General features: G+C 55.9%; 3 non-coding genes across 3 annotated transcripts in view; all 3 read left to right on the top strand.

Moving 5' to 3' along the window:
* The first annotated feature begins 9,713 nt into the window (after positions 1-9,713).
* Positions 9,714-11,623, top strand: LOC126434770 (small subunit ribosomal RNA). The gene has a single exon (XR_007579476.1). It is a non-coding gene; the product is annotated as a small subunit ribosomal RNA (ribosomal RNA).
* A 351-nt stretch (positions 11,624-11,974) lies between these two features.
* LOC126434878 (5.8S ribosomal RNA) lies at positions 11,975-12,129 on the top strand. The gene has a single exon (XR_007579547.1). It is a non-coding gene; the product is annotated as a 5.8S ribosomal RNA (ribosomal RNA).
* Positions 12,130-12,317: 188 nt separating this feature from the next.
* The window catches only part of LOC126434823 (large subunit ribosomal RNA), a 4,224-nt gene continuing 4,041 nt past the window's right edge, over positions 12,318-12,500 (top strand). Inside the window, exon 1 of the ribosomal RNA XR_007579522.1 lies at positions 12,318-12,500. This exon is cut by the window's right edge and continues 4,041 nt beyond it. This is a non-coding gene — a ribosomal RNA (large subunit ribosomal RNA).

Raw genomic sequence — 12,500 nt, 5'->3', positions numbered from 1 at the left:
CCGTCGCCGTCCGTCGTCTCCCAGTGTGTGTCCTGTCCCTTTAGTGCTGTGTTTTTCTTTCTTCTTCTTGTCGTCATGTCCGCCCCCACCACCACCGTCACTACTACCACCACCGCCATCGTGTATACGTCCCCTTCCGCCGCCGCCACCACTATCACTTGGTGTGCCCAGTCCCACCCCCCTCCTTCCATCCCTCCCCTCCTCTCTATCCCTTCGCCCTCGCTCTTTGTCGCCCCCTCTCCCGCCTCTTCCTCTCGTTCTGATCCTTTCCCCCCACTCCCCCAGCCTGTCACTGCAGCTCCGGCTAGGGTGGTGGCCCGTCGGGCCACTGCCCACGCCCAGCTCTCCCCGTCGCCGTCGCCATCGCCATCACCGCCACCACCGTCATCGTCACCATCACCATCACTGCCACATTCGCCTGCACCGTCACAGTCACTCTCTCCGGCGCCGACTGCTGCGTCCGTGCCGGGACCTGTCCCTTCCCGCCACCTCCCCATCGTTCCCGTCCCTCATGTCACCACCCGCCCATCCGCCGCTGTCAAACGCCCTAGTGGCGCCTCCACTTCCTCTGCTCCTAAAAAGGCTCCACCCCGCCCCCCATCCCCACCCCAAAATGCCATGGACGTCTCCCCACCAGGCCCCGCTCCCTCCTCCTCCTCCTCCCCACCCGGTCTCTACAAATATCTCCTGTCCCATCCCGATCCTTCCTTCCTCGAGGCCCGGAATCTCTCCCTCCTCCTCCGCCAACATTTCCCTGGCGCCCCCATATCTCTCCTTACTCCCAGACGGGATTCTGTTCTTATCTCCTCCCCCAGCCCCACCCTCCATACTGACATCCTCTCCCGCCTCCCCATCACCCGTTTTGGTCCTCACGCCACCCTCACCCCTGCTCCCTCCCCATCTCCTACCCGCCAACCCCAACCCCCGCGTCGCCCGCCGACCCTCACCGCCGTGATCACTCGGCTTAGCCCGTCGATCACGGAGGAGGAGGTGCTGGCGGAGCTGAAGGCCCATCCCACCCTGGAGGTGCGGGCAGTCCGCCGCATTTTCAACGCGACCGGCCCCACCCGCCTTATGCGGGTTTTCTCTGAGGACGCCCCCTCCATTGACCGTCTCCTGAAGGAGGGTGCCCTCCTCTTCAATCAGCGGTTCAAAGTCGACCCCTCCCGTTCCCCCCCTCAATCCCTGCGCTGCCAGAGATGTCTGCGCTACAATGCACATCCAACAGCCGAGTGCCGCGAGGCCCCCACCTGCCCGCATTGTCGGCAGGCGCACTTCCTCCGGCAGTGCCCCAACCTCCAATCCCCTCCCTCCTGTAATACCTGCAGCCTCCCCCACCCCACCTACTCCCAAAAATGTAAAGCCCGACCTCCTCCTACCACTCCTGAACTCACCGTCCCTGTCCGTCCCCTGGACGCCCCCACCCCTCCTGGCAATTCCCTTCGTCCCCCCCCACTGCTGAGGACATCATCAGGTTCCTCACCATTGTCCTCCAAAACGTCCATCCCTTTCAGCGCCCCCACACCTTACAACAGATCTCCCTCGCCGCCCGTTCCATATTCCACCTTAAAATGTACGCCACCTTTTCCAATAACCAGGCCCATTTCACCTTCTCCCGCCTTGACACCCTCGTCTAAGTCCTTCCAATGGCGCGACAGCATCGTATCCTTTTCAACAATATCCGCTCCCTTCCCGCCAACAAGAACCTCTTCCTGCACACCCTTGCTACCCACCGTGTGGATGCCTTCCTCCTTAATGAAACCTTCCTCCAACCCCACCACTCCATCCACACCTCCCCCTATCTCCTCCACCGCTCCGATAATCCCCTCCCAGTTGCGCGTGGCGGAGTTGCCATTGGCCACCACCGCCAGATCCCCGTTCGGCTCCAGCCTCTCCTTCCCGACCCCACCGAACACCTGATCCTTAGTCTCTTCTTCCCCGGCCTTACCATTACCTGTGCCACCATCTATGTCCGCCCCAACGCCCCTCTTCCTTTCGCCTTCCTCTCCCACATCGACCGTACCTTCTCCTCCTATGTGATCGCCGCCGACCTCAACATCCATAGTCGCTCCGCTGCCCAGTTACGGCGGTGGCATCGGTTCCTCTCCTCCCTTCAAGGCGACCTCATCCCCATCCCCCAGCACACCCGTCCCGAATCCAACTCCACTCCCGATGTTATCCTCTCCTCCCCCAACCTCCTTGGTCGCATTACGGTGGATGTCCTGGAGCCTATTGGTAGCGACCATCTCCCTGTCCTCCTCACCGTGTCAGACGGCCGTCGCCCCCGCCCCGACCCTCGTCATGACCCTCCCCCTAAGTACATCCATGACTATTCCCGTGCCAACTGGAATGCCTACCGGGATACCCTCTCCACTCAGGTCGATAGCCACCCTCTCGCCTACCGCCGTCCCGATGATGTCACCCATGCCGCCTCCTTTCTCCAGCAGACCTTGTCTGAGGCCGTGGAGGCCCACGTCCCTACTGTTGCCGTCCACCCCCACCGTCCTACCTTACCACCACAGGCCGTCCTCCTCCTCCGTGAATCCCGTCGTCTCTACCGTGCCTTCCTCCGCACGCGTGACCCGGACACCCTACGACGCCACCGGCAACTACAGCGACACATTCGAAATTTGCTCGCGGCCAAGAAACGCCGGGACTGGCGACAGACATGCACCCGTTTAAATGCTACCCTCCCTATAAACTCGTCCAAGTTCTGGACCGCCTTCCGTCGCCTTACCGGAACTAAACCCTCCCCCTACTATCCTCTTCTCCACGATGATCACCCCTTCCCTGACGCCCTTAGTAAGGCCAATCACTTTGCCTCCTACCTGTCCGATGTGTTTTCCGTCCCTGATGATCCCCAGTTCGATTACTCCCTCTTCCCAGATATCCGCGATCGAACTGACACCTCTGTCCCTCCCCTCGCTCCTGGTTTCCAGTACTTGGACAACATTCCACACACGGACCTTAATGCCCCCATCACCACACAGGATCTCATCGATACACTCCGCACCAAACGCAACACCGCTCCTGGTCACGATCGTGTTACCTACCGTCACCTTCGTGAAGCTCCTGTCTCTTTTCTCTCCACCCTGGCCAGGCTCTACAATGTAGTCCTGTCCACCGGTTACTACCCCGACCTGTGGAAAACCTCCCGTATCCTCATGTTCCTCAAACCTGGCAAACCGCCGTCCGCCGTCTCCTCCTACCGTCCCATCAGCCTTACCTCGGTCTTCAGCAAGGTCCTGGAATCTATCCTCACCCGCCGCATCCACCAGCATCTCCGCCAGCACCGCCTCCTCCCCGTTACCCAGTGTGGCTTTCGGCCGTCCTTCTCTTCCGACGATCTCCTCCTTCACCTCACTCATCTCCTTTCCGAACAGCTCAATTCCCGTCGCTCCGCCATCTTCCTCTCTCTTGACCTCGAACGCGCATATGACCGCGTATGGCATTCCGGTCTCCTCTTCAAGCTCCAAACCTTCGCCCTTCCCATTAACTACGTTCGTCTGATCGGTTCCTTTCTCTCCCGCCGTCCTTCCTATGTCACCATCCATAACACCGATTCCTACACCTTTTTCCCCTCCGCCGGCGTGCCCCAAGGCTCCGTCCTATCCCCCCTTCTGTACTTGTTGTACACGGCGGACATGCCGCCGCCGTCACCCCCTGTCCACCTTCTCCAGTTTGCCGATGACACCGCCTTCCTTGCCCTTGCCCCCACCCTGCGACGCTCCCAACGCCTTCTCCAATCCCATCTTGACCGGTTCACCGCTTGGTGCAACCAGTGGTTGCTCAAGGTCAATCCTTCCAAAACCCAGGCGATCATTGTAGGCAACACCACTCCCTCCTTCCGCCTCCTTGATTTCTATCTCACCGTTTATGGCCGTCCCATCGCTCTCACCCCCACCCTTAAGTACCTTGGCGTCACCCTCGACCGTCGCCTCTCCTGGACTCCCCATCTCCAGACAATCCAAGCCAAGGCACGTTCCCGACTCCGTCTCCTCAAGCTCCTTTCCGGCCGAACGTGGGGTTTGGACCCCTCCACCATCCTCCACACCTATAAGTCCCTCATCCGCCCTATCCTCTGTTACGCCCATCCAGCCTGGATCTCCGCCCCCCCTTCCTTTTATAAATCCCTCCAAATCCTTGAACGCCATGCTCTCCGCCTTGCCTATCGCATCCGTCTCCCTTCCCCCACGCGGATCCTGTATGACCTTATCCCCTTCCCCCACCTCCTCCTCTTCCTCGAAAGGCTACGAATCCTCTACACCTCCCGTAAACTCGATCCTCCTCACCCGCTCGTCTCCCCGATCCTCTCCCACCCCCGCCCGCTGCCGCGCCTGTACTCCCATGTCCCACCCGGTCTCCATCTCTCCACCCTCCTTACCCTCTCCCAAGGTGGTTTCCGCCAGCTCCCTCTCCCTGATGATGTCCTCGTCCCCTCCATCTACCCCTCCTATCAACTTTGACCCTGCCCCCCCTCCCTCCTGGTGTCCTTTCCCTGCGGCACCCTCCCTCCTTTCTCTTCCCTTCCCTTCTCTCTCCTTTTCCCCCATCCCCTCCCTCCACCCCTCTTCTTCCGGGCTTCCCCTCCCCCTTCCTCTCTCCCCCCTCTTTCCCAAGCCCGTGGCGTCCCTGCTCTCCCCTCTCGCTTTCCCTCTCCCCCTCCTCCTCCTCCTCCTCCTCCTCTCTTGGCAGGTCCCCGGACTCGCACACGCATCGTGAACTTTCGCGCGCCGGAGATCATCGCCCTCGGATTAGTGTCTGTGCCGTCGTGTCTGTGCCTCAGTGTTTTTCGCCGTCCACGCTCCTTCGTTCACGTGTGTCATCTGCCTCGTCAGTGTTTGTGCCCAGTACCGACGGTTTTTCTTGTTTATTTCGTCAAGTGTGAACGGCTTCATGTTTTTTAACTATTGTATCTCCTGTTTTTTACCCGCCATTCTGTTACTTGTCTGTCTCCCTTTCTTTTTTCTTGTACTGCTTATGGCTGAAGAGCGGAGTACACTGTTCCGCTGCCAGCCCACCTTGTATGGGGTGTCCAAATTACAATAAAGAAAAAAAAAAAAAAAAGAGGTACGTCCAATATGCGACATTCCCGCTGTCCCTATACATGAGCTGCGAGCTGTACCAGTTACGAGCTAGAGACGCGATCGCGTTGCTCTCTGTACGAATGCCGATGCTGAGCGGTCAGCTAGGAGGCGCTCCATCCATGTCGGTACCGGTGAGCGTTGCACTCGCAGTCGCAAAAACGTACGGCAAGTATATTACTCGGAAGAGTCAATGACAGTCCACGCCCCCCTGCGTGGGAAGAGTCTTTCTAGGCCATGACCCACCGGAAGGGCGCAGCGTCCCCCACCCCAGACATGTGACGTCACACCATCGGTATTGACGACTAGACTGATTCCTTATAATCATTTGCCATACACCGGTGGAAGCTGCCGAGACGAGTAACTACATAGCGGGCTCGCCGTGTCACTAATGTACAGAGATACAACAGTTTCGACTGGAACCGGATTAAACGTATACACGGCGCTGATTAGTAATAGATAGAGCCATCAGAATACAGATAATGTATACAACTGTCCGTATACATGCTGAAAGACTCTGCTCACAATCACAACCACACGTCAGCCACACACCCTTATCACGCACTACTCTCTGCCTGTAACACGCACACAGACAATATGTAAGCACCAGCATGGAACAACACCCAGTGCATCCTCTCCGCCACATTAGACAATCCACACTGTCATAACCAGACTGGGAGGTCCACTCAGAAAACAGAATATCCCACCCACCCGACAACCACCATTGCTCAGCCAAGCCACCAACACCCACACATGTCCTACACAGGGGTGCACCCAACATCACAATACTGCCTCCTCTCACAGCACACAAACAATGGCAGGAATGAAAGACACAGGTCTGCCACAACCATGGAATCAGAGCGCCGCCTGTCATGAGCCAAAGGTGCATCCTGACGTGGCAAATCAGATGATGCCGCAGGCATCCACTTACTATAGTCACAATCAACAAACCGGCCGCCCCGCCCCCCATTAAACCTTTCCTTACAACAATGTGTACCTTAACCTAACCTATATCGTACCGTAACCTAACCTATATCGTACCGTAACCTAACCTATATCGTACCGTAACCTAACCTACGTCGTACCGTAACCTAACCTACGTCGTACCGTAACCTAACCTACGTCGTACCGTAACCTAACCTACGTCGTACCGTAACCTAACCTACGTCGTACCGTAACCTAACCTACGTCGTACCGTAACCTAACCTACGTCGTACCTTAACCTAACCTACGTCGTACCTTAACCTAACCTACGTCGTACCTTAACCTAACCTACGTCGTACCTTAACCTAACCTACGTCGTACCTTAACCTAACCTACGTCGTACCTTAACCTAACCTACGTCGTACCTTAACCTAACCTACGTCGTACCTTAACCTAACCTACGTCGTACCTTAACCTAACCTACGTCGTACCTTAACCTAACCTACGTCGTACCTTAACCTAACCTACGTCGTACCTTAACCTAACCTACGTCGTACCTTAACCTAACCTACATCGTACCTTAACCTAACCTACGTCGTACCTTAACCTAACCTACGTCGTACCTTAACCTAACCTACGTCGTACCTTAACCTAACCTACGTCGTACCTTAACCTAACCTACGTCGTACCTTAACCTAACCTACGTCGTACCTTAACCTAACCTACGTCGTACCTTAACCTAACCTACGTCGTACCTTAACCTAACCTACGTCGTACCTTAACCTAACCTACGTCGTACCTTAACCTAACCTACGTCGTACCTTAACCTAACCTACGTCGTACCTTAACCTAACCTGTATTGCGCCTTAACCTAACCTGTATTGCGCCTTAACCTAACCTGTATTGCGCCTTAACCTAACCTGTATTGCGCCTTAACCTAACCTGTATTGCGCCTTAACCTAACCTGTATTGCGCCTTAACCTAACCTGTATTGCGCCTTAACCTAACCTGTATTGCGCCTTAACCTAACCTGTATTGCGCCTTAACCTAACCTGTATTGCGCCTTAACCTAACCTGTATTGCGCCTTAACCTAACCTGTATTGCGCCTTAACCTAACCTGTATTGCGCCTTAACCTAACCTGTATTGCGCCTTAACCTAACCTGTATTGCGCCTTAACCTAACCTGTATTGCGCCTTAACCTAACCTGTATTGCGCCTTAACCTAACCTGTATTGCGCCTTAACGTAACCTGTATTGCGCCTTAACGTAACCTATATTGCGCCTTAACCTAACCTATATTGCGCCTTAACCTAACCTATATTGCGCCTTAACGTAACCTATATTGCGCCTTAACGTAACCTATATTGCGCCTTAACGTAACCTATATTGCGCCTTAACGTAACCTATATTGCGCCTTAACGTAACCTATATTGCGCCTTAACGTAACCTATATTGCGCCTTAACGTAACCTATATTGCGCCTTAACGTAACCTATATTGCGCCTTAACGTAACCTATATTGCGCCTTAACGTAACCTATATTGCGCCTTAACGTAACCTATATTGCGCCTTAACGTAACCTATATTGCGCCTTAACGTAACCTATATTGCGCCTTAACGTAACCTATATTGCGCCTTAACGTAACCTATATTGCGCCTTAACGTAACCTATATTGCGCCTTAACGTAACCTATATTGCGCCTTAACGTAACCTATATTGCGCCTTAACGTAACCCACATTGTGCTGTAACCCAACACACGTTGGGCCTTAACCCAACACACGTTGGGCCTTAACCCAACACACGTTGGGCCTTAACCCAACACACGTTGGGCCTTAACCCAACACACGTTGGGCCTTAACCCAACACACGTTGGGCCTTAACCCAACACACGTTGGGCCTTAACCCAACACACGTTGGGCCTTAACCCAACACACGTTGGGCCTTAACCCAACACACGTTGGGCCTTAACCCAACACACGTTGGGCCTTAACCTGCTCTGTAATTGTCATACGACGCGTTAAATTAGTGTAGTGTTGCCCAACTGCAACCCCCGCAATATAGTTTGCTACTCGCACTGCCCGGTCCCCAGTGTATCGCTTCATGTTAAACACCTTGCAGCTATACACTGTAATGTGGATGGCAGCAGGACGTACATGCTCAATGCCCTTTGCAGTTGTTCATTGGCATTTGCAGTTGTTCATTGGCATTCGCATGGCGAAGCACTTAGCCTACGCTGTGGTACGGCCTGTGTCAACTGTCCGCTGATGTTGTACGTCCAAATCACACACTGTACTGCACATTGGTCCTCATGTACTGAATGATACATCGTGGTACATGTGACCGTACAACGACTGCGCCAACAACGGCGAACCATGCGGTCCAAATGTTGTGCACTCAGCTACGTGTCGTCTCCCTATAAGAGCTGGATTGCAGTGTGGTATGCCCTGGATGGCGATCAGCATGAGCCGTCTGTTGATGTAGTGGCGCGTGTTGTCAGACGTAGTCGTCTCTTCTCACACACCGTGATAGCATGGTGCACTGCGTTCCACATCTGCGACATGCGACAGAGGCCGGTTGACAGTCGTTCGCGCAATGGACATCGCATACGTACGGGGGCCACCTTCCACGTGTTCGCGAAGCGTGCACATGTTGTTGCGTGTATGTGGGCAGACAGTGTGTCGTGACACCTGACACAGGCATGCAACAATCGTTGAATTTGCAAATGGCGATGGACGCCTACGTTTGCTGGTGACGTTACGCAAATGAACAACTGGTAAACCGTTGTGGTGCGGTTGTTCTCGCTAGAGGTGAATCAGTGATGGCGACGATCGGTTGAGCTACCAACCGGTTGTTCCAGCGATACCCACCATGCCCACGAACGTGAATGGCATCTGGGTGTGAAGCGATACGCGGCGGTGGCTGGGTGGGACCGTCCCCGGCCGGTGAGGGGGGGCCTCCCGGCGTGCTGGCCGCGCGGTGCGTGGGCGCACGCGCTACAGCCGGCTGGTGGGGGCGGCCAGTGGCAGGCGCGCCGGCCGACGGAGGCGGCAGGCGGCGCAGCTGCGCGCCGGCGCACCCTGCACGCGGCGCCGTGCGGCCAAAGTAGGTCCTCGCGGGCCCGGTGCGAAGCGCGGTGGACATCTGCAGTGTGCTGGTCCGATTGAGGACTGTGTGCGCTGAGGATGCGCCGCCGCCTGGCGCTCGGCGCCGCGACGCCGTCTGCTGCTCGGTCGCCTCTGCGGTTCTCGCAGGTGGTTTGTATCGCAGCTGTGCGGACGTGTTGGCGCGTGCGCTGTGCTGGGAGAGTTCGCTTCGGCACCCAAGTGGGGCTTTTGTCCTTCTGTGGCGCTGGCGTTGGAGCTGTCGGTCACCGTAGGTGGCGCGTGTTGTCTCCCGCCGGCAATGCCACGACAGCACGCTCCCGGGCCTCTGTCGGCAGCGGCAAGCTCAGTTGGGAGCACGGGTGGTCGCACCTAAAGCGTCTACTCGCCAAACTCCGGGCGATTGCGCCTCTCTCGAACCCGACCAAGTACTTAGGACGGCGCTGCGCGCCGCCGGGACCTGAGAGGGTTTCGAGGTGTATGGTGCAGGGGAGCTCAGCCTCCTCCTGTTTGCAGAATAATTGAGCGGACGCTTGCGTGTTCGCGCGGGCCCCCGGGACACACTCCCGGGCGGCCGGCTGCTCAGCTCTAGTTGACGCAGCTCCCTGGTTGATCCTGCCAGTAGTCATATGCTTGTCTCAAAGATTAAGCCATGCATGTCTCAGTACAAGCCGCATTAAGGTGAAACCGCGAATGGCTCATTAAATCAGTTATGGTTCCTTAGATCGTACCCACGTTACTTGGATAACTGTGGTAATTCTAGAGCTAATACATGCAAACAGAGTCCCGACCAGAGATGGAAGGGACGCTTTTATTAGATCAAAACCAATCGGTCGGCTCGTCCGGTCCGTTTGCCTTGGTGACTCTGAATAACTTTGGGCTGATCGCACGGTCCTCGTACCGGCGACGCATCTTTCAAATGTCTGCCTTATCAACTGTCGATGGTAGGTTCTGCGCCTACCATGGTTGTAACGGGTAACGGGGAATCAGGGTTCGATTCCGGAGAGGGAGCCTGAGAAACGGCTACCACATCCAAGGAAGGCAGCAGGCGCGCAAATTACCCACTCCCGGCACGGGGAGGTAGTGACGAAAAATAACGATACGGGACTCATCCGAGGCCCCGTAATCGGAATGAGTACACTTTAAATCCTTTAACGAGTATCTATTGGAGGGCAAGTCTGGTGCCAGCAGCCGCGGTAATTCCAGCTCCAATAGCGTATATTAAAGTTGTTGCGGTTAAAAAGCTCGTAGTTGGATTTGTGTCCCACGCTGTTGGTTCACCGCCCGTCGGTGTTTAACTGGCATGTATCGTGGGACGTCCTGCCGGTGGGGCGAGCTGAAGGCGTGCGACGCGCCTCGTGCGTGCTCGTGCGTCCCGAGGCGGACCCCGTTGCAATCCTACCAGGGTGCTCTTGAGTGAGTGTCTCGGTGGGCCGGCACGTTTACTTTGAACAAATTAGAGTGCTTAAAGCAGGCAAGCCCGCCTGAATACTGTGTGCATGGAATAATGGAATAGGACCTCGGTTCTATTTTGTTGGTTTTCGGAACCCGAGGTAATGATTAATAGGGACAGGCGGGGGCATTCGTATTGCGACGTTAGAGGTGAAATTCTTGGATCGTCGCAAGACGAACAGAAGCGAAAGCATTTGCCAAGTATGTTTTCATTAATCAAGAACGAAAGTTAGAGGTTCGAAGGCGATCAGATACCGCCCTAGTTCTAACCATAAACGATGCCAGCCAGCGATCCGCCGCAGTTCCTCCGATGACTCGGCGGGCAGCCTCCGGGAAACCAAAGCTTTTGGGTTCCGGGGGAAGTATGGTTGCAAAGCTGAAACTTAAAGGAATTGACGGAAGGGCACCACCAGGAGTGGAGCCTGCGGCTTAATTTGACTCAACACGGGAAACCTCACCAGGCCCGGACACCGGAAGGATTGACAGATTGATAGCTCTTTCTTGATTCGGTGGGTGGTGGTGCATGGCCGTTCTTAGTTGGTGGAGCGATTTGTCTGGTTAATTCCGATAACGAACGAGACTCTAGCCTGCTAACTAGTCGCGTGACATCCTTCGTGCTGTCAGCGATTACTTTTCTTCTTAGAGGGACAGGCGGCTTCTAGCCGCACGAGATTGAGCAATAACAGGTCTGTGATGCCCTTAGATGTTCTGGGCCGCACGCGCGCTACACTGAAGGAATCAGCGTGTCTTCCTAGGCCGAAAGGTCGGGGTAACCCGCTGAACCTCCTTCGTGCTAGGGATTGGGGCTTGCAATTGTTCCCCATGAACGAGGAATTCCCAGTAAGCGCGAGTCATAAGCTCGCGTTGATTACGTCCCTGCCCTTTGTACACACCGCCCGTCGCTACTACCGATTGAATGATTTAGTGAGGTCTTCGGACTGGTACGCGGCATTGACTCTGTCGTTGCCGATGCTACCGGAAAGATGACCAAACTTGATCATTTAGAGGAAGTAAAAGTCGTAACAAGGTTTCCGTAGGTGAACCTGCGGAAGGATCATTACCGACTAGACTGCATGTCTTTCGATGTGCGTGTCGTGTCGCGCAACACGCTACCTGTACGGCTCGCAGTAGCCGTGCGCCGCGTGCGGAACCACGCGTGCTTCTCAAAACTAACGCCAATGTTGTGTGGTACGAGCGCTGAAGCGCTGGAGCGGCTGGCCTGCGGCACCTGGCGCCTGGCGCCGGTTTTGAATGACTTTCGCCCGACTGCCTGTCCGCTCCGGTGTGGAGCCGTACGACGCCCATCGGCCGTGAGGCCGTTGGACACAGAACGCTTGAACAGGGGCCGCCACACGCCTACGTCCCGCCTATGCAACTGTCTTGAAAGAGACGGTGGAAACTAAGAAAAGATCACCCAGGACGGTGGATCACTCGGCTCGTGGGTCGATGAAGAACGCAGCAAATTGCGCGTCGACATGTGAACTGCAGGACACATGAACATCGACGTTTCGAACGCACATTGCGGTCCATGGATTCCGTTCCCGGGCCACGTCTGGCTGAGGGTCGGCTACGTATACTGAAGCGCGCGGCGTTTGCCCCGCTTCGCAGACCTGGGAGCGTCGCGGCCGCCTGTGGGGCCGGCCGCGCCTCCTTAAACGTGCGATGCGCGCCCGTCGCCTGGCGGTTCGCATACCGGTACTTACTCGGTAGCGTGCACAGCCGGCTGGCGGTGTGGCGTGCGACACCTCGTACAACGACCTCAGAGCAGGCGAGACTACCCGCTGAATTTAAGCATATTACTAAGCGGAGGAAAAGAAACTAACAAGGATTCCCCCAGTAGCGGCGAGCGAACAGGGAAGAGTCCAGCACCGAACCCCGCAGGCTGCCGCCTGTCGTGGCATGTGGTGTTTGGGAGGGTCCACTACCCCGACGCCTCG

Source organism: Schistocerca serialis, unplaced genomic scaffold (assembly GCF_023864345.2).
Source record: "Schistocerca serialis cubense isolate TAMUIC-IGC-003099 unplaced genomic scaffold, iqSchSeri2.2 HiC_scaffold_1195, whole genome shotgun sequence".
Taxonomy (NCBI): Eukaryota; Metazoa; Arthropoda; class Insecta; order Orthoptera; family Acrididae; genus Schistocerca; species Schistocerca serialis.
This window is presented reverse-complemented; position numbering and strand designations above follow the sequence as displayed.